The sequence below is a fragment of the Peromyscus californicus genome, unplaced genomic scaffold, assembly GCF_007827085.1.
Source record: "Peromyscus californicus insignis strain IS unplaced genomic scaffold, ASM782708v3 Scaffold_7__1_contigs__length_154581171, whole genome shotgun sequence".
Lineage (NCBI taxonomy): Eukaryota > Metazoa > Chordata > Mammalia > Rodentia > Cricetidae > Peromyscus > Peromyscus californicus.
In genome coordinates, this window is record NW_026294595.1 from 1,004,219 (window position 1) to 1,026,753 (window position 22,535).

At 47.9% G+C, this 22,535-nt stretch overlaps 1 pseudogene; it reads right to left on the reverse strand.

Moving 5' to 3' along the window:
- The window catches only part of LOC128102541 (60S acidic ribosomal protein P1-like), a 105,310-nt pseudogene extending 84,178 nt beyond the window's left edge, over positions 1–21,132 (reverse strand).
- Between the last annotated feature and the right edge of the window lie 1,403 nt (positions 21,133–22,535).

Below are 22,535 nucleotides of genomic sequence, written 5' to 3' on the forward strand. Positions count from 1 at the left end.
AGGGGAAATAATTGCAAAGTCGCTATTTACAATTCAATAATAATAACATGACATCATAAAAATTCCTTTCTTGGAATAGAGTGGGATGGAACCTAGGACCCCCTGTATGCTATGCAAGTACTCTGCCACTTAGCCACACCCCCAAACTAAAGTGGTTTTTTTCCCAAAGCCCTATTGTCTCATATGATTTCAGTAACAGGACAGGGATTCTGATTCCCATTGTTCAAAGGAATGGTCACAGAGGTAAAATGGCTACAGCAAAGCTCAGAGTAAGCTAGAAAAAGCAGACAGAATTAAATCCAAAGGACATAGTTGAGATTTGGCTCTATGTTAGAGACTTATCTTAATACAATACTTACATAACATGCTGGGGTTGATCCCCAGTACAACTAATAAATCAAAGAAATGAACCTGTGCTGGAGAGATGGCTCAGCAGTTAAGAACACTGGCTGCTCTTCTGGAGGACCTGGATTCAAATCCCAGCACCCACATGGCAGCTCACAACTGTCTATAACTCCAGTTTCAAGGGATCTGACACTTTCACACAGACATACATGCAGGCAAAACACATGAAATAAAAAATAAATAAATTGCCGGGCGGTGGTGGCGCACGCCTTTAATCCCAGCACTCGGGAGGCAGAGGCAGGCGGATCTCTGTGAGTTCAAGGCCAGCCTGGTCTCCAAAGCGAGTTCCAGGAAAAAGCGCAAAGCTACACAGAGAAACCCTGTCTCGAAAAAACCAAAAAAAAAAAATTAAAAAAAAAGAAAGAAATGAACCAAGGGGATGTCTATAGCCTTGGTTTCTCAAAAGCTAGAGGCAAGTGTCATCCTTGGCTGTGGCAGCAGGAAAGCTGTCTTGGTTTGTCATTTTACCATAGGATATTGTTTTAGAGACAGCAGGGGCCAGGCCAGGAGGAAGCCACTAGACAACCTATTTCTTTCCTGCTCCTCAGACACACCTGCCAGGCTTGGTGCTGGTCATATGGAGACTTCAGGCTTTGTCTGCGTTTAATGACCTCGTAGTCTAAGGAAGGGAAGTGAAATCATAACACGCTTGTCTTGATCAGCTTTATCTTGGGATAGGAGGCAGTGCAAGGGTTTATAGGAGCCATGGAAATGGTGGTTGATGTAGTACTTGGGGTAGGTGTCAGTGAAAGGAGTGTTCGTTGGAGTAGAGCCAGTTAGGCCATGTGTTATGGACTGGTGTGTCCTCCTTAGCTTCTTATGTCAGAGCTCTACCTGTCAGCATTTAGGCCTCTGTACTGGCCTGCCCTTAGGGTCCTAACAGGATGCATTCTCAGCTGCAGCCACTAAGAGCACCCCTGTGCACATTCACTGTGTTTCCTTATAAAAGACGGGCCTTGCCCACCTCCCCTCTCTTCTCTTCCTTTGCTGTTGTCCCCAGGGACCGGTCTCTGCCCCCTTCTCTGCCTCTTCACTTCCCTCCACTAAATAAACCTCCCACATGGGCCCTATTGTGTGGTGTGACTCTTTCCCGCCATTTTTAAATCACAACACTACCCTCCTTACACTAGAATGTGACTGTATGGACATAGCACCTCTAAAAGGTAATTAGTTGAAATGAGATCATTTTTGGTAATGCCAATCACACCGATGTCCTTATAAGAAAGATTTGAATATAAGCATACACAGAGGGAAAATTGTGGGAAAACAAAGGGAGCAATGGCTGCCTGTGAGCCAAAGAAGAGACCCAGGACAAGGGAACTGTCCTGCTGACAGCTTGATCTTGGAGGTTCACTTTTCAGGAGGACATATCTGTTGCTTAACCCATCTTTGTCATGGTGGTGGTGCTGATCAATTTACATCAACTTGACACAAGCTAGAGTCACCAGAGTAGAGGGAACCTCAATTAAGAAGATGTCTCTATAAGATCAGGCTGCAGGCATCCTATAGAGCATTTTCTTAATTAGTGATTGATGGGGGAGGGCCCAGCCCATGGTGGGTGGTGCCATCTCTGGGCTAGTGGTCCTGGGTGCTATAAGAAAGCAGGCTAAGCAAGCTATGAAGAGCAAGTCAGTGAGGAGCATCCTTCCATGGTCTCTGCATCAGCTCCTGCCTCCAGCTTCCTGCCCTGTCTGAGTTCCTGTCCTGACTTCCTTTGATGATGAGCTGTGATGTGGATGAGTAAGCTGAATAAACCCTTCCCTTTACAGGTGTCATCACAGCAATAGTAACCCCGACTAAGACAGTGGTCCTGGCAGACTGAGACAGACACAGGATAGAGCTTGACCTGCTGGGAGTTGCAAGTCCCCAGCTGTCTTCGTGGGTACCCTTGGTCAGGGCAGAGTGGCAAGACCATGGCATTCAGTGTTGGAAGACGAGAACTGGACCTACCATGCTGAAGATTATATATTTTCTTCATATTTTATCATGAAAAAAAATAAGCAAGAAAGAAACAGATTTCTGATTTGCAGGTAAGTCCTTTCAGCAAAATGTTATTGTAATAAGACCACAGCTGAATTTTAGGAGTGGCTTCCTGTGGCCTCTGGTACAGAGCAGCAGATAAACACAAGCAAGCTAACAGATCTAGATTTGAGCTCTAGCACTTGGTCCGTTTATTCCCTCAGCTGACAAACACTCACGCTGCATCTACTGTGTGCTGCACACTGCCGGGCACTGGGGATGTGTCAGCGCCCCAAACAAGAAACTCAGCTTTCTGGAGCTGTTCATGTTGGAGGAACTGGGGGAGACCAGCCAGTCAGTCAGGAGAATAAAGACAGCGTCAGCAGAAGAGGCAGGCAGGGACCATGACCGTGGTGGCTAAACAGGCTCTTCACAGCTTTCCAACTCCTTCCAGAGGGCAGAGGCCAAGCATCCAGAAGCCATGGTTCCCAGACAACCTTGATGAATTTGGCCAGGCTGTTCCTCAGAGTGGTAGGACAAAGGTCCGAATGGGGTAAGCTGGAGGGTAAGCAGGAGAGAGGGGACCACTACCACCCAGCCCTCCTGAGAATGAGATGTATAGCAGAGGGGTAATGGGAAGGTGTTTTACCTGAGCTCGGGACAGCATGTCTGAATGCTGACAGATGAAATGGAGGGGAAAAGGGTAGCTGAGGAAGGATTCATGATAACCATGAGGAGGGAGATTCTGGGGTCTTTCCAGGCTGACACCAGCCGGTGGAGGAACCAGACAAGTGCTCTGGGCAGGACAACAGGAAGCAGCTCATGCAGGCAGGTTTCAGTTGGGGGAAAGGAGCTGACTGGAAACAGGGTGAACTTTCTGGACTAGTGTGAGCTCGTTAGCAAACCATTACCAGCTTAAAGCCCATTGCCATGGGGCATTTACACCCAGAGTGCTACAGATGCTATGGTGCACAAGGGCTGTCCTGAGAGCTGATTGTTGACAGCTATGCTTAGTGGACAAGATGGGGAGGTCGTCAGCTGAGCACAAGGAGGAAAGAGTGAATGGGGAAGACAGGTGTGCCTGAGTCATCTTGGGGTCAGGATGCTGTCCTCTTGCCCTGGGAACATCCCAAGTTGTCTGGCAGTCGAGAGCCCACATCCTAGAGAAGTTACAAGTCCTGGACCACTTTGTTGTACATTTGGGTCTGACTTTGGGAGGTTAAAGGGAGAGTGAAATATGCCACAGCATTTCCCAGAGGTGAGGACAGTAGCCTAGTGGAAGGAACTGTGTTCTGGGTCTTGGGTTGGCAGAAGGGAGAGCCTAGACCACTTATTGCTTTTAACATTTTGGGGAACTTGACTAAGCCTGTCCTGCCCCCAGCATGGTGCAGCCATACTCCTCTGAACTAGGGTAAGTGCCTCCAGGGACCCATTACCCCAACTTGGCTCATCTACTTATTTATCACAGTACAGCAACTGCATAATTTGAGAAGACTGTTAAGAAACAGTCCAATGTGTTGTGTGATTTTTGCATTCCCAGGTAAAGAAAAGTTACTGTAAGAAGGTGGTTAATTATTTCAAAAGACAAATTCCATGAAACAAACAAAAAATAGACTCGTTGTCCAGAGAGAATGTGAGAAAATAGGGAGAACCATGCAGAGAACTCCCTCCTAAACAGAATGAAGCTGTATTTTCAAGTAGTGGGGGGTATGAGGAGGGATTGGGTTCTATTTGAGCCCCTATCACCTGAGCAGAGACAAGGGACAGAGAAAGCTAGAGCAGGGAGGCCAGGGCACCTGTAGTTCAGGAAGTGACTCCCATCTGAGTCCTGACTGACTTGGAAAGTAAGAGAGACTGAGCTCTGTATGGTGATTCAGACCTGCAATTCCAGTACTTGGAGGCTGAGGCAGGAGAATCATCCCTGGGTTTGTTGGAAAGAAGAAGGAAGAAGAGGAAGAGGGGGAGAAGAGGGAGGAGGAAAAGGCTATGGAAGACTAGCTATCGCCTTGGCCCTCCAAATTCAGGCTGGGGTACAGCTTTGTGTAAGGGCAAATGGGCCTGTGGGATGAGCCCTGGGGTAACACACACACACCCTGACAAGTGCCTGGGAACCTCCACAGGCACAAAGGAGGGGGCAATTCCTGTTGCCTGTGGCTGTGGGCTGCTTGCTCAGGGGCTACCGGAAGCACAGAGCCCAGGCCATCGTTCTTCCTAAATTTGTCAACCAGAGATGTCACTGGAAAAGGACTGTGAGTGAAGGAGGGGAAGGTGGCAGGAGTCACTCCTTAGAGGGAAGCCAGGTTTCCAGAGATGGAGAGTTCAGAGCAGTGGGGACATCTGTGGTGTGGATTGTGTTTCTCTGGTCCATGCTCTGTGGTATGACTTGAGTCCTTGCTGTCTGAACTCCTCCTCCAGGAAGCCCCCCTGGCTTATTCCTCTACTCTGTTATCTCCTTGCAGTTGGCTGCCCCACACTGTTCTACTAGCCCTCTGTGTCTATGCCCCTTCTCCAGCAGTGTCTCTGGGTATCTGCTAACTGAATCAATTGGATGGATCATCAGTAGAGAAGCCCTGATTATCAGCATGTATTTTCTTTGCGGAGTGGATGTGTTCTTCACTGAACAGACTTGTTTGGCCCTCAAACAGGGATGAAATGACACCCCAGCTTCTCTTGTAATTTATGGGGTGGCCTCCAGTCTGTATTAACTACATTGTGATTGTGCCTATAGTAAGTGGCCTGTGCCGATGCACTGAGACAGGAGTCACTGCTCAGGTGAAGGGTGACAGGAGCCAGGAACCAATATTGGTTTTTCTGTGTCCCACACCAGAGGGGTCCGTGGGGCTGGGCAGGACTGGAGAAACTCCAGCTACATACAATTAGCCTATGATTGGGCCACACAGTTCTCCTTCCATGGGATTTGTTGAACGAGGGTAAAAGGGTAGCCATGTCAGGGCATGCATGATGCCCTGCGGCTTACATGTCTCCTGATGTGGACACAGCAAATTGGATTGGCAAGGACAGAGGACAGGAGTCAGTCATTTCCTTGCGGCTCCTGAGGACCAGCAGGTGTGAGGATGACCAAATCCTATCCAACCTGCCAGGTACCCGTGCACGTAGACCACTGTGGGGCTGCAAAAAACACACAGAGCCCTGCCACACGGGGACAGGATGGGGGAGCTGCTCTTAGGAGTTCTGCCTAGTGAGGCAGATCTGCAAGGGGGATGTCTCCTGTCTGAGGAAAGGAAAGCTGGTGTGTCCTGGAGGTGCCTGAGACAGCTTGTAGGCAGGCGCACATCACCACACTTGTGATTAGTGAGTGCCAAGCACGTATCATAAAGGTGTTCAAGGAAGTTTGTGGGGTGAATGTCTGAGACGGAATGGGTCCAGTTGTGTGCTTGTGTGTGGGTGGAGGAAGTACATTGGCAAGTGTTGTGTGAGTGTGTATGTCTGTGTGTGCACACGCATGCCTGTGAGTATGGACAAACTTTGTGAGTGTCTAATAGTGGCTGTGAGCAGGATGGTGAGCTGCTGAGAATTTTTTTTTCCAAATCTGTGGGAATCTCTCCAAGGGTGAGTATGTGTAGAGGGGACATAACTGAGTGTGAGGATTGAAATAACTGTGACTGTTCAGTGCTGTGAGGCTTTGGAAAGTCTTTAGCCCTCCTGTGCTTTAGTGCGGAGTTAATCTCTGCCACTTGGGTAGGCTGCCCTGAGGAATGAGGTTGTGCATATCCAGTGCTTAGGAGAGGATACCTCCCGTGCTAGGGCTCATTGTCTTCTGCTGGTTTTCCTACTCAGGTGAGTTTGCAGCTAGGAGCAGTCATGGTTCTATGCTTCTGCGTAAGTGGATGGTCACAGGTCTCAGGGGGTGATCCTTGGCTACCCTAAGCAGGGAAGGAGAAAAACTGCCACCCAAGGCTGGGCCCAAGCCAGCTCCCCTGCCAAGGGCGCATAGCCTCTTCCTGCTGCCCATTAGGAGGCTGAGGGCCAGGGTTCCAGGAACCACACTGCCCTTCTGCTCCTGTCTCCTACCTACACAAAGGACTGACAGGAGAAGAGGGTGCTGAAGTCAGACCAGCCAAGAGACCAATCCCTCCCACTCCACAACCTGACAGCTGTGGCCCAATTAAAATCAACGGTTCACAGGTGTTCAAGTAATGACTCACGCACTGGCGCTCCACTCCCTTTAGGGCTCTTTTTAAAAAATTTAGAGCTCTTTAAATTTTATTCACCCACAACATCAAACCCAAGGAGGAAGTAATAAAAGAGGAGGGGGCAGCACAGCGCACGCATGTGTGGTACATGCTTGCTCACTCACAGGCACACATGAAACAACCTTGGCCACATCAACACATGCTCTTGTGGGTATCTACAAACACAAACACGTACCCCAGACACATATGTGAAGACCAAACATTCAAACACGCATCTCTAGACACTGCTCACACAGCCTGGCTGACACACACCTTGCTCACACAGGCCCTGACCCCAGTGGTTAACAACTGACCATAAGCTCAGTGTCCTAAAACAATCCCACAGCTTTCATGGGTCCCAAGCCCCCGTGGGAGAACTTGGGAAGCTGAGTAAGGGTGCCCATGAGGCTTCATTTCCATCCAGAGGCTCTACTTGGGAAAATCCACACCAAGCTCCCTCTGGTCCTTGGCAAAATGCAGGGATTTGAAGTTATGGGGACTGGTGACCCCGACACTGTAGGCTGGCGGCTGAGGACCACCATAACCTCTTGCCCAGCAGGCCTCCTCAGCCGGGCCACTTCTTGGAGCCAGCAGGGGAAATTTCCTTAGGTTTCGCTAGCAAGATAGGGCTGTTCATATGTGCCTACCTGTATCTCCATGCATGGATGTATACTTGTGCCTATGTGTGTATATGTGTACACATGTGTACCTCTGTGTGAGCCTATGTATTTGTGTATTCACTCACATATCTATGCAGTAGACGTATGTGTTGTGTGTATGTATGCAAATAGATGTATAGTATATTCATATATGTCATCTTTATACACAGATGTGTATGAATATGTGCTCCTGTGTTAATGTGTGCAGATATGTGTGTCTACTTGTGCATATGTATATAAATATGTATTACATGTGTGTCTACACATGCATGTGTATATATTTTATATATCCATGGATATATGCATGTGGATATTAAGTGTGTATGCCTATGTGTACCTTATGTATGTGCATGTGCATATGCATGTGCATGTGCACACATGTGTGCCTGTTTAATTTGTACAAAGCTATTGAACTGTCCACTTCAAATTTGTGCATGTTGCCATGTGTTCGCCCTACTCTAGTAACGAGCTTTGAGATACAAAGAGAATGCCTAATGCCTGGCTTGCTGCAGACACACAGCAGCCATGCTGTAAAACTGCCCATGAACTCACAGGACGAGCGCAGAATGATCTGTCCTCTGGTAGCCTCATCCTGTCACTAAGCAGTGGGGATCTGGATTGTGTCTCTTTCTCAGACACATCCAAAGCCTCTTTCGTTCATTCTAAACATCTTTCACCAGTTTGGCTTCACCCCAGCCTTTGAGTCTCCAAAGCCATACTCCCACCTTCTCCTGCTCTCCATAGTCCTTCTTAATGATGCTACTCCTTCCACTGTGGCTGAACTTGGCAGTAGCCTGGGTGTGTGTACTGATGTCCCCCTGCTCTCCCCTTCGCCCTTGGCCCCTCACACCTGTACTGTCAGGATCTTCTTACAGAGAGCCTGCTAGCCCTTCCATGCTGCAGCTTAATAACAAGCCTCAGCTTTCTGCAGATTCTTTGACATCCACTCTCCACGGGTCCAGGTGCTGTGGGGTGGTGGGGACCGTGGTGTAGATGTGCAGGAAACTATCCGCACTGGGCCCCCTGGGATACAACCTGGTAATGATGCTGAAACTGCCTGCTGAGTCCTGGCCAATCAGGCAGGACTCACTTTTAGATTAAAAATACAAAGGCTGCCTGTGTCCTACCCTGTGGAAGAAGCGATGCCTGGTCCCTGGCTCTGGGGCTGGGGACAATGGCAATGAGAGGAAAGGGAGATCTGTGGTTGTGGAAGGACAACACAGTAGACATTTTAGGCTTCACAGGCAAAATGATCCACCAAAGAATAGGTCTTGTGTTCAAACAAAACCATATGCCCAAGACAGGTGCAGCTCAGCAAACCCTGATAAGGAAGGTGGCTCAGCTCACCAGATCTTGATGTGACAACAGGGCAACACTTGGTCAGATCACACAGTCAGATCTCCTCCCCTCTTCAGCCACCTGGGGAAGGGAGACAGTGGACACATGTGGGCCTTCTGTAGGGTCCCTGCTCATCTGCTCACAATAACTCCCAGGTAATGAACAGGACTTGTCTAGACTGTCCCAGTCCTGTCATCTCTGCTGCCTGCCTCCTCCTTCCTGTCTGACACTGCAGTGGCTTCTCCTGTCCTCCTCCATTCTCTGCATCACCATGAGAACCACCTTTCCTAAATCCCACCACATACCACATTATGCTTCCAGAACCTTCAATGACTCTGCGGGGCCTGGATATGAAGCACACACTCCTTGACACTTACTATTTGTTACCTACATCTCTAATGTCTAGGGCTTGTGTTCTCCTTCTGGAAAATGTTTCCAGCTTCCAGCACACAGACAACATGATGTGCACACACTCAAGCATTCCATTCACAGGATTACATCATAAACATCAGTCAACACGGCCCCACCAATGAACCACTGTTGATCAGTCATGAGATGATTAGGTACCAAAGCTGGGCCAGTTAGAGGCTGTGCTGTTTAACTTTTGCTAACTTGACACAAATTAAAGTCATCTGGGAAGAGGAAACCTTACTTGAGGAATTGCATCCATCAGAAGGACTGTGGGCATGTCTGTGGGGCATTTTATTGATTAATGATTGATAGAGGAGGGCCCAGCCCACTGTGGGCAGTGCCAAAGTTGGCCAGTGGTCCTGAGTTGGATAAGTAAGCAAGCTGAGCAAGCCACAGAGAGCAAGCCAGTCCTAGTCATGCTAAACACATGACCAAAAGCAGGTTGGAAAGAGTTTATTTCATCTTATAGGTTACAACCCATCATGAAGGGAAGCCAGGGCAGGAGGTCAGCAGGAACCTGAAGGCAGGAACTAGAGCAGAGACCTTGGAGGGGTACTGCTTACTGGCTTGCTGTGTGAGAGGCCTTGTGAGTCAGGCTGATCATGCTGACCCAGGAGAAGGAAAGGCCAGGTGACAGACTGGTGCAGCAGACCAGAAGCCCAGAGGCAAGTGTAGGGCATGAGACACAGAACATCCACTGGGCTAGTTTGGGAGGTGTGGATCATTTTCCAGGGGGCTCACGTTAGTAGCAGCCAGGGGTGAAGTTCTTAGTATCTAACGTTGGATCATGGGAGAATGACAGTCTGTGGCTTTGCCCTTAGTATATAGAACATTAACCCTTTAATAACTGGAGGGTAGAGAGGCATAGATATCCCAGATATCCCAAGCTGGTCTGGCATTAGAGGTAGTAGTGGGTGAGGTAAGCTACTATTTGCCAACTTAACAGAAATGTCTTAATAGTTCATGATGTAGCCGGGCGGTGGTGGCGCACGCCTTTAATCCCAGCACTTGGGAGGCAGAGGCAGTTCGAGGCCAGCCTGGGCTACCAAGCGAGTTCCAGGAAAGGCGCAAAGCTACACAGAGAAACCCTGTCTCGAAAAACCAAAAAAAAAAAAAAAAAAAAAAAAAAAAAATAGTTCATGATGTCACCTGAACTAAGCCCTGGTGGCCTGCAGGACCTATGTGGCCAGAACCTGCCTGTACTAGTCTCCTTGGGCTGCCATAACAAAATGCCATAGGCTGGGGGGTTCAGCCTTTGGAACTTTATATCCTTGGTTCTGGAGGCTGGGATATCCCTAGTCAAGTATGAGTCACTGAGTTTCTGGGGAGGGCTCTCTTCCTGGAATGTAGACAAACACCTTCTGGCTATTGTTATATGCTCACATCATGATCGACAGGGAAGGAGAGGATGTGAGTCCTCCTTCTTTTTACCCCCATGATTTATTTTTTCCCAAAGGCCCATTCTCCATATAGGGTCAAACAGGGCATAAGGGCTTCAATGCATGGACTGGGGACGCCATAAACTCAGCCTACCTCCAGCAGTCACTCAACAAACACTTTAGTGCCAGCTTTGTGCCAGGCACTGGGGCATCAGTGATGTCGAGGGCAAAACCAGTTTCTGACTCCTTCATGCAGCCTTTATGGCTTGACCACCATTCTCCTGGCATGTCACTACCTCTAGGTTGTCCTTTTTTGTCTTCTCTGACAAGTTGAAGCCATGTCACCCCTTAAACTCCCCCTGGCAAAAACACTCCTAGACCTCCATCTGTGGGCACCCCTTCCTGTGCCCCAGTTGTTTTATTCTGCTCTATCAGAACCTCCCCAGACCCACTGATCTGAGTGTCTTTCCCCCTTCTCCCTAACCACACACAGGTTGAGAGCTTGTGAAGGCCTGGGATGGGTGCAGGGTTACCCAGGCAGCAGCTGGCCAGAGTGCCACACACAGCAGGGATCGTCTGGTCTTACAGTGCAGTTTGCTGACAGTGGGTTGGAGAGTAGAGGGGTGAGTAAAATGAGTGACAGTCCCACAGGGCAAGTCAGCTTTGTCTCCCGCCCCTGAATGCTTCCCTACCTCCCCATTCACTTCCGGACTCAGCGCTCCTCATGCTCTGTCTTCACCTGGAGTCTCCAGTCTCCCTGATGTCTGCTCTGCTCTCCAGCCTTTACACTTGCTGTTCCCTCTGCCTGCAGCACCCTCTCCAGCACCCCTCCCCTTTCCTTTGGCTAAACCTTAGCCTGTTCCAGGAAGGCTGTCCCAAATCCCCAAAGCCTGGTCATTGGCCACCCTCTCCCCTTCTGTGAGCTTCCATAGGTCCCTGTACTTCTTGCATAGTGTGTATCACTGTCACCATCTGTTTAATTGTCTGTGCCTCTCATAGGAGCCACATTGGCAGCAGCTGCCGCCAACTGGTGTGACATGGTGCCCCCAGGAACTCTCCCAGTGCCCAGATGCTGGACTCCAGTGTGGTCCACACACCAGCAACAGCATCACCCAAGGGCTTGTTAGACATGCGGTGCTTAGCAACGCTGCTCTCCCACCTACTCTGTGTGATATTCTTTAACAAACCCTGGGGAATGCTCTGCACATAAAAGAGAGCCACTTATCTAGGTCAGTGGTTCTCAGACTCGATTTCACATTGAAGTCACCTGGGAGATTTCAAAATCTCCCAATGCTGGGGTCCTCAAATCTCCCAACGCCTGGAGTGCTTGATCTGATTGCCTGTCTTGTTGAAAGCACTCCATCCCCAAACTAACATGCAGCAGGCATTTAAAACAAAGCAAAAACCATCTAACGTTAGTAAATGTCCTTTGAATGAGTGAGGCAGCCTTGTTGAGTATTTTGCATAATCCCCGATGTGAATGAGGACTGTCCCGGTTGCTCGGATGGGGCAGCATGAGGCTTGAGATTGTGAACCACCTTCCTGGACGCCTGCACAGTCCTCAGGCATCAAGTTGGGCTCTACCCTGCCCCCCTCCTTCAACAGAGAGAAGCCCTTGCAGACACAAGGGAAAACAAGTCCCTTGGGGCCCTAGGAGGCAAAAACACACATAAATAAAACTTGAACCTCAGTGCCCGCTGCGAAGATTAGGCATATATTTATAAAAATCCTCTGAGCCGCGGTTCCTCGGTTTCACGTTTCATTTACGGCGAACGCAAATAGCTTGGGCAGGAGTCTCTGGAATGCAAACAGCTTCAGGTTCCGGAGCATCTGTGCCACAGGCAGCGCAGGAGGCACCGGGATAATTTTAGCAGAATGTGTTATAAACAAGATCTGCAGAACGGCGCGGCGCGCTGAGTTTTGAAAACTTAGGATTCTAAATGTATAAATTGTTTGGAACATTTAACATCTAGTCATTAAGCAGTCACCCTTTTGCCCTCCACTTTCAGTGAGACGCTTGCAGCACGACAGACTCCAGCTGACACTCCCTCCCCAAGTATGAAAGAGGCGGTGATATACACATACACATACACACACTCACCTCACATGCTCACAGGCATCCACGTGCATGCACACACACACACACACACACACACACACACACACACGCACACCAGAACACACCGTGCTCACAGGCACTCTTGCACACACACACATACACACATACACACATATGCTCACAGGTATCTATGAGCATACATACATATTCTCACACATTTGAAGAAGCCCATGTGCATACACGCCATGCTCATAGGCACCCCCACATGCACTCACACACTCATACTGATACACACACACACACACACACACACACACACACACACACACATTAACACACACTGAGGCAAACACCCCCTCACTGCTGTGCTGTAAAGTATATTTCTCAGGAACTGAGTTTTTTTTTTCTTTTTCGATTGGATTTTTTAAACCAGTCTTATACCTCAGATTCCACATACCTGCCTAGGATGGAGGAAAAGAAGTCGGGTGGAATTGTGGGCAAGCCTGGAGACACTCCACAAGCTAGCCGTGTAAAAACACTGTCCCCTTTTACAGGAGAGAAAACTGAGGCTGAGAGAAGGAACCTGCCCCAATCAGAGGGCTCTCAGAGCAGAGGGAAGATTTCCAAAGACGGGGATTAGTTACGCGGTAGCACCTGGCAGCCCGGGGATCATGATGTCCTCATACAGCTCCCATTGTGAAACTGGTGTCCCTCTTCCTGTCAAATACCCTCTTTGCTTCTTTTTCCTTAAGACAGAGTCTGAATCTGCAGCCTAGTTTTCCTGAAACTCACCAAGTAACTCAGACTGAATTTGAACTCATAACAATTCTCTTGCCTCAGCATCCTGAGTCTTGGATCACAAACTCCAGCCATCACCCCAGCTAAATAATCCCTTTTGAAAGGGGTGTGTGCGTGTGCATGTGTTTGTGTGTGTTTAAAGCTTAATCATTACTTTTTAATCCTCCATGGGAGCTGGTAGCATGGCTCAGCAGGTAAGGTGCTTGCTGAGGATCTGAGTTCAGATCTCTAGGGGTCCACTGACCCCTAGACCTTCACATGCTTGCTTTGACCTCACAGGCTTGTTCATTAGTATAGTTGCTCTGAACTGTGATTTTGAACCATGATTTTCTTACATATTTTTGCTTTCCTAAACTTTTAAATTGCCTTTGTTTTTTATCTTTCACACTTTATTTCCTTCTTCTCTTTTAATTTTTATTTATTTATCTGTGTGTGTGTGTGTGTGTGTGTGTGTGTGTGTGTGTGTGTGTGTGTGTGCATCCATGCATGTTGCAGTACAGGCATGAAGGCCAGAGGACAACTTGCAGGAGTCTGTTCTTTCCTTGCACCATGTGGGTCCTGGAGATCAGGCTCGGTCATCACTTGAGCCATCTTGACTGCACACTTTATTATATTTTCAAACTTTTTAAATGTCTTGTTCCTGTCATAATCAGTCAAACCACCAGCTCCTCCGGACCCCCAACCCCTTCTCTCTGGAATAGACTGTTCACTAACCTGGGTTCTCACTGTCATCCTAGGACTTCTGGTCACTAGTCTTGGGTTGGATCTGGCATTCCAGTGTCCCAATTTTACTCTTTCTTTGTTGACTTATTTTGCTGGCATAAATCTTAATATACCATCCTAAGGGGGAGGGCAGGGAACATGTGTTAACTAGCCCTATATCATTGTGAGCAAAATACCTGGCAGATAGACCTGGGGCTTGTAATTTCAGAGTGTTGGTTCATCTCGGTGGGGCAGGCATGGCAAAGCCATACCAATCATGGTGCTGGAACATCAGAACAGCAGAGGCTCTTTATAATAGGAGAGAGAAGACAGAGAGGAGGCTGGGTATAAGCTTCAAGAAGTAGGGCCCACCCCTAATTACCTACTTCAGCTGAGTAGACCCTACCTGCTAAAGGCTCCACAGCCTCCCCAAACAGCATTACCATTGGAACCAAGCTTATGAGGGACATTGCAGAATCCAACCATCACAGGACACATGGAAAGTGAGGTCTGTGAACTGTTGAATCTTTAATATTCTCAGCCAGGTGTGGTGACACACGCCTTTAATCCCAGCACTCGGGAGGCAGAGGCAAGTGAGTTTGAGGCCAGCCTGGTCTACAAAGTCAGCTGCAGGACAGCCAGGGCTACACAGAGAAACCCTGTCTGGAAACAAAACAAAAACAAAATACTCTTTTCTTTGCATCTGAATGGTGGCGAAGGCAAGAGAATCCAAACTGAGAATCACTTTCCTTCTGGATGTTAATTTTCTTTTGGAAGCTGGTGTTCCTGGTGGTAAGGCTGGTGCTACCCTGATGTCGCTTCTGCCTTGGCCTACTGAACTTTCTCTCTGGAAGGATCTGCTCTCTACCTGGGTATTTCATGCCGTGTCTAAGTGTGTGTGTGCTGGGTACTTGGTGGTTCCTCTTGGTGTAAGCACCCTGTGAGACTTCTCTGCTGCTATTTTTGCTAGTTTATTTCTGGCTGCCCCTCCCCAAACACACACACAGTTCTCAATCATCAGTAACATTTCTAGTTCATTTTCATCTAGCTCTGAGTTCTAGAAGGTATGTTCCAGGCTTTGTGGCAAATATTTTTTACAATGCTAGGTTTTTTCCTCCTCTGTGTGTGTGTGTGTGTGTGTGTGTGTGTGTGTGTGTGTGTGTGTGTGTTACAACATGAATATGTGTTGGGCACACAAGTGTGTGCATGTGGAGGGCTGAGGTTAATGTTGGGACTCTTCCTTGATCTCTCCTCCACTTTATTTTATTTTATTTTTTGGTTTTTTTGAGACAGGATTTCTCTGTGCAGTTTTGGTGCCTGTCCTAGATCTCACTCTGTAGACCAGGCTGGCCTCAAACTCACAGAGATCCGCCTGCCTCTGCCTCCCGAGTGCTGAGATTAAAGGTGTGCACCACCACAGCCTGGCTCCACTTTATTTCTGGAGTTGGGGGTCTTTCATTCAAACACAGATCTTGCCAATATAGCTAGTTACACAATCAGCTTACGGGGGTGGGGGGGTGGGGTGGGGGGGTGGGCGGGGCTTGTCTCCACCTTTCAAGGTTGGAATTACAGGCAGGCCACCACACCTATCCAGCATTCATGTAGATACTGGAGATCCGAATTCTGGTCTTCTTGCTTGGACAGTAAGTACTTAGCCACCAAGCCGTCTCTGCAGCCTCCCACGCTGATTTTAATCTTTCAGTCTTACCTCTGCTCTTCTAATTACTGATTTCTGGTGGAAAGCTGTCTTTAGTCTTTGCTGCCCCTGCATTGGCTTCGCTTCCTCCAGGTCGGATTTTCCCCTTAGCTTCATCTTTATTTCTTGTCTCCAATCCTTGTCAGATGCTGCTGCTCTAGAAACATCTTCTAGTGTTAATGAAGATGCTTGGCCTGGTGTTGGAAGTGGCCACGTGACTTGGAAGTCTGTTTTCACAGCTGTGTTGAAGATCTTCCAAATGCCAGGAGGAGGAGACCTTCAGTACAGTTTACCACAAGGCCTGGCAGGAGCCTCAGCTTCCCCTGATGACTCTTTTGCTCTGTTAAGAGACAGGTGTTTTTCTGTGGCCTGGGGACAGTGCCACAGCCTGTTTTCTGCATTAGATAAGGGACAGGGCTGGAGGGACGAGTGGCCGTGATCACATACAGGCCTACAGGTGACACTCTGCCTTCAACCTCTCCAGCCCTTCATCCCAGCGGCTGTTCCAGGGCAGAATCCCTCAGGGGCCTACACGCCACCTTCCCCGCCACTCTGCAGGAGTGTGCTCCACACTGGGCCTGCTCTGCCTGCTAGCCCACCCAGCCCACTCTCACCCATTTAGCACTTTCTGAAGTCATCATGACAAGAGAAAGATAAATCTCCATTTCCCACATTTACTGTTGTCGCTGTGGATTCATTCCTTTTTCTTTTTTTAATTAACATCTTTGCTTTAATTTTGGTAATGTGTTGAGATCCATAGGGACAAGAGTTGAGCCTATGTGTTCATCTAAACTGGGAGTACTGAATGCCTGGGTTCTAACAGGAGTGATTGATGGGGGCTATATTCTGTAGATTCTAAATGACAATAACTTTACGTGATTAGTCATTTTGCATAAGGTAATTTAATGTCATATAGTTTGCATTAAACAACTTTACACTAAATAGTGAAACCTTAGCAACTTGTGTGCGTGTATGTGTATATGTTCATGCTGTGTGCGTGCATTTGCATGCAGGTATGCATGAACACATGTGCACATAGAGGCTGGAAATGGGCAGCAATTGCTCTCCAGATTATTTTTTGAGTTAGGCTCTTTCACTGAACCTCTGAAGCTCTCTGATTTGGCTAAGTGTCTTAGTTAGGGTTTCTATTGCTGTGAAGAGACACCATGACCACACATCTCTTACAAAGGAAAACGTTTAATTTTGGTGGCAAATTTCATAATCTTCTGTTTTTTACTTTAAAGACAGAACCAAGTGGCTGAAGCATCCAAGTTCTGCTGTTTGCTGGGACTGAAATATGGCCTCCTTGTTCAATTACATCTTCACCAGCTTGTTTTTGATGGTTTCTTTCACTGCCTAAGCTTGGCTGTCTTGGAACTTGCTCTGTAGACCAGGCTGGCCTCAAACTCAGAGATCTGCCTACCTCTGCCTTCCAAGTTCTGGGATTAAAGGCATATACCACCACACCCAGCTCTAAGCTTTTCTTTAATTTCTTTTCACAAGTTGGAAATTTAGCTGCGTGGGATCTTGCCCTGAGATCACCACTCCCTTTGTTCCATTTCTTAATCTGTTTATCTCCTAGAACACAGAATTTAGCTCTATTCCACTTCCTGGTGCTCCTCTTCTCCTCAAATTGTGCATTTTGTATTTTCATTTGCTTAGTTTGCTCCTTTTCATTATAATTCTGTATAAGAGTGACCAGTAATAACCACATAACAGAGTCAATACTAGGCTGTTTTGAGATTTCCACAACCAGCAAAATTAATCCAAATCTCTTCACTTTAGCCTCAGGCAGACTTTTTCAACAAGGACAAAAAGCAGTCACATTCTTCATCAAAATATCACAAGAGTTATCTCTAGGCAACATACTAACATTCTTCTCCTCTGAAACCTCTTGACCCAGCCCCACAGTTCAAATCATTCTCAGCACCATTATCTTGTATGTTCCTAGAATGGCCTATTGAACTCCGCTTAAAGCATTCCACTGCTTTCCTAACCCAAAGTATCAAAGTCCAAATTCCTCCAAACAAAAAGATGGTTAGGCCTATTACAATACCCCAGCCCCGGTACCAACTTCTGTCTTAGTTAGTGTTTCTATTTCTGTGAAGAGACACCATGACCACAACAACTTTTACAAAGGAAAAACATTTAATTGGGGGTGGCTTACATTTTCAGAGGTTTAGTTCACTTTCATCATTGTGGGACGTGGCAACATGCAGGCAGACATGGTGCTGGAGAAGGAGCTGAGAGTCCTACATCTTGATCCTCAGGCAACAGGAAGTAAACTGGGACACTGGGCATGGCTTGAGCATGTATGAGACCTCAAAGCCTGCTTCCACAGTGACACACTTCCTCCACCAAGGTCATACCTACTTCAACAAGGCCACACCTCCTTATGAAATTATGGGGGCCGCTTACATTTGAAATACTACACTGAGTAAGCTAGCTGGCCAGTGAGTCCATGGGATCCTCCTTTCCCCACATCCTCAGGACTGGGATTACAGATGTGCACATGCAAACCTGGCTCTCTTACGTGGGTGCTGGGATTCAAACTCAGGTCCTGTTGTTTGCATGGCAAGTACTTTATCAAGGAAACTATTTCCAAGCTCCAATAGTTTTTAAGTAGATTTAAGGAAAGTCCTGATTGCAACATTTATTCGAAAGTATGTTTCAAAAGTTTTATTTGCTTACTGTAGCCATTTCTCCTGTGAGGCAGTGAGGTGGGCACCATAGCCCCTTCTTTGCAGAAGAAGGACCTGAATGAAGCTCAGGGAGGTTGCATTTCTTGCTCAAGGTCACATAGTCAGGACATGGTATCTCCCAAGGAGATTTCAAGCACTGAGTAGGGCTGAGGTCATGGTGAAATCCAGCTCCAGCCTCAGGAGATACAGTGCTACTTCTCAGAAGATGAAATACCAATGGGTTTACAAGGACCTCTTTGCCATCACAGAAATGCAAGTCCAAATGACAGTGAGATAGTGTCCCAGTTAGAACCTCATTATTAAAAAATGCTGCCTGGGTGTGATGGTGCATGCCTTTAATATCAACACTCAGGAGGCATGGAGGAGTAGATCTCTATGAGTTTGAGGCCAGCCTGGTCTACATAGCAAGTTCCAAACTAGCCAGCACTAGCCAGAGCAACATAATGGGACCCTGTCTCAAAAGAAAAAAATAATTCTGGTAGGGGTGTAAGGGGAGGGGAGGGTGCACACTGATGAGGGTGGACATTAGTACAGACCCTGAAGGGACTCTAGCCAGCTTGAGTATGGCAAACATGGCTCTGGCAGGCCTTTCCCTTCTCCCCAGTTCCCTCTGCCTTGCTAAAAACCTTTAGGTTACATTCCTAAAGCTAGCCACCAAGGTCTATTCCCTTATTTGGCCACTTCCTCCTCCTGAGACTGACTAACAAGGTCCAGCTATCAAAGTATTTTAGTCCAGCAATCAGAAGCCCCCCCCCCTCCCGTGGCTCACCTAATTAACATGCCCAATGAAAACTGAACACCTCATCCTAAAACGGGGTTTCCCCTTTACCTTTATAAACTGCCATTTTCCTAAGGACCACACCTGTCTCCTCTCTATCCAGAGGCTGTCCTCTGTCCCGACGGGACAGATACCTCTTCCCCCTCTCCCCTGTTCCCGTCCCCTTCCCCCTCATCCTCCGTCTCCTGTCTTTGTCTCTTCTTCCCTGCCCTCAGTCCCTCTGGGGCAAATCTCCTTTATGCTGAGAACTTGGTCTTGGGGTGTCTTGAGCCGACTTCCAAGGTTCCCTACAGACACTATGGACAATACTACAGAAGTGTCTCGAAACCTAAAATAGAACACCCATGGTCCAGCCATCCAGCTTCTAATTATTGGTGCCAGCAGATCGAAGAGACGCTGGCACACTTGTGTTCACTCTTGCTTTGTTCACAATGGCCAAGATCTAGAGTCAGTCTGGATACCATCAATGGATGGATAAATAAAGAAAATGTGTATGTACAGTGAAATATCATTAGCTACAATAAAAACAATATCATTCTGCCATTTGTAGCAAATGTGTAGAACTGGAGGATGCTATGTCATATTAAATAAGACAAATGCAGCATGTTCTCTCTCATATGTGAAAGCAGAAAACAGTCTGACTGTGAAGTGGTGAGTACTGGTGCTGGCAAGGTGGAGAGAGGTAGAGAGAGGTTAGATAATAGATCATCAAGTTCCAGTACCTATAGCACAGTGGGGCAATTAAAGTTCATGGTGACCTGTCATCTGTTTTATACAGAAGTAGGAGCGAGGAATTCTGAGGCTTCACACACGAAGTCATGCTGGAGACAGACTGGAGACCCTGATTTGATGGTGATGAGCCTATGTTGAATTATCACACCTTTCCTTGTAACATGAATATTTAAAATAGTAATTACTAATAGTAATTAAAATATAAACTTTAAGGAAATGAAATGGAAAAAAAGTATTTGTAAGTCATATATCTGATAAAGGGTATGTTTCCAAAATGTATTTTTAAAAATGCTTCACTCAAAAATAGGAAGCCAGCCTGGGCTACCAAGCGAGTTCCAGGAAAGGCGCAAAGCTACACAGGGAAACCCTGTCTCGAAAAAAACAAAAAAACAAAAACAAAAAAAAAAAATAGGAAGCCAAATATTCAATTAAAGATTGAGTAAACAATTTGAATAGACATATTTTCATGGAAGTCTTACAAGCTGCGTGTGGTAGAACACACCTGTCATCCCAACACTGGAGATACTGAAGCCTGAGGACCAAGAATTTGAGACCAGACTAAGCTACATAGCAAGTTTCAGGCCATCCAGAGTGATGTAGCAAGTCCTTTTTTTTTTTTTTACAGGTTCACCTTTTGTTCAGTTTTTTAAAATATTTTTTAAGATTTATTTATTTATTATATATACAGAAGAGGGTGCCAGATCTCATTACAGATGGTTGTGAGCCACCATGTGGGTGCTGGGAATTGAACTCAGGACCTCTGGAAGAGCAGTCGGTGCTCTTAACCTCTGAGCCATCTCTCCAGCCCTCAGGTTCACCTTTTTTAATTGGACATGTTAACAAAAGAGGTTTGTCAAAAAGCCCAAAGCCCATGTCGTCATCAGACTCCTCAGACTCTTCCTTCTTTGCTTCCACTTTCTTCTCCTCAGCTGGGGCAGCAGCAGTGGAGGGGGCAGGACCGCCCGCTGGTGCGGCTCCAGCTGCTGGAGCAGGCCCACCAGCCCCGACGTTGCAGATGAGGCTCCCAATGTTGACATTGGCCAGGGCCTTTGCAAACAAGCCAGGCCAGGCCAGAAAGGTTCAACACTGACACCAGCTGCTTTAATGAGGGCATTGATCTTATCCTCCGTGACAGTCCCCTCGTCCTCATGCAGGATGAGGGCGAAGTAGATGCAGTGGAGCTCGGAGATGGAGGCCATGTTGCGGACTGCCGGCACCGTGGCTAGTCGCCGGATGAAGTGAGGGCCTCACCCCAACGCGGCCTTAGCTTCCTCGGAAGAACAGAGCACCTTCGCGGCAGCTGAGGAAAGGCGGGATTTTTGTTTTTCTTTAAAAAAAAAAAAAAGGCCAGGCGGTAGTAGCACAGGCTTTTTGTTTTTGTTTTTTGTTTTTCGAGACAGGGTTTCTCTGTGTAGCTCTGCGCCTTTCCTGGAACTCACTCTGTAGCCCAGGCTGGCCTCGAACTCACAGAGATCTGCCTCCCGAGTGCTGGGATTAAAGGCGTGCGCCACCACCGCCTCACACTCAGGAGGCAAAAGCAGGCAGATCTCTATGAGTTTGGGGCCAGCCTGGTCTACAGAGCTAGGTCCAGGACAGCCAGGGATACACAGAGAAACCCTGTCTCAAAAAACCAAAACCAAAAAAATCAAACAAACAATGACAAAACAAAACAATGCAACAATGAGGCTTGGACATGCAAACCTGTAATGCTACTTCTTAGAAGGTGGAGGCCGGAGGATCAGGAGTTCAAGGTCATCCTCATCCACACAGTCAGTTTTAGGTTAGCCTGGGAAATGTGGAGCCTTTGTCAAACAAAATGAAAAAATAAATTACAATAACAACAAAAAACCCACAAGGGCCAACATGTGGATAATACTTCAATAAGTTTTTTTTTTTCAAAAGAAACAGGAAAATTGGACAGAAATAAAAACAAAGAAATGTAACTAAATGTCATACCTTCACTGTGGTGCAATGTGATGGAAGGACCCAGCCTGGTCACAAGAGTGATATCACCAAAGAGGACAATGCCCTAAGGAAGAGAGCAGACCTAAGGACAAATTGTGAGTTCTTACATCTGCTCTTCCATTAGGGGCTACATATATCTTAAGGGAAAACATGGGACTTCTCCAGGATGGGAAGGACACAATCTACTTCTGGAGAAGTCCACACACCTTGCCCACCCACACCTGGCCCACCTCCACACCTGGTCCAACCCCACACCTGGTCCATCCCACACCTGGTCCATCCCACACCTGGCCCACCCCGACACCTGGTCCATCCCACACCTGGCCCACCCCCACACCTGGCCCCACCCCCACACCTGGCCCACCCCCACACCTGGCCCAACCCCACACCTGGTCCAACCCCACACCTGGTCCATCCCACACCTGGCCCAACCCCACACCTGGTCCATCCCACACCTGGTCCATCCCACACCTGGTCCAACCCCACACCTGATCCACCCCCACACCTGATCCAACCCCACACCTGGTCCATCCCACACCTGGCCCAACCCCACACCTGGCCCACCCCCACACCTGATCCACCCCCACACCTGGTCCATCCCACACCTGGCCCACCCTGACACCTGGCCCACCCCCACACCTGGCCCACCCCCACACCTGGCCCACCCCCACACCTGGCCCAACCCCACACCTGGTCCAATCCCACACCTGGTCCATCCCACACCTGGCCCACCCCACACCTGGCCCACCCCCACACCTG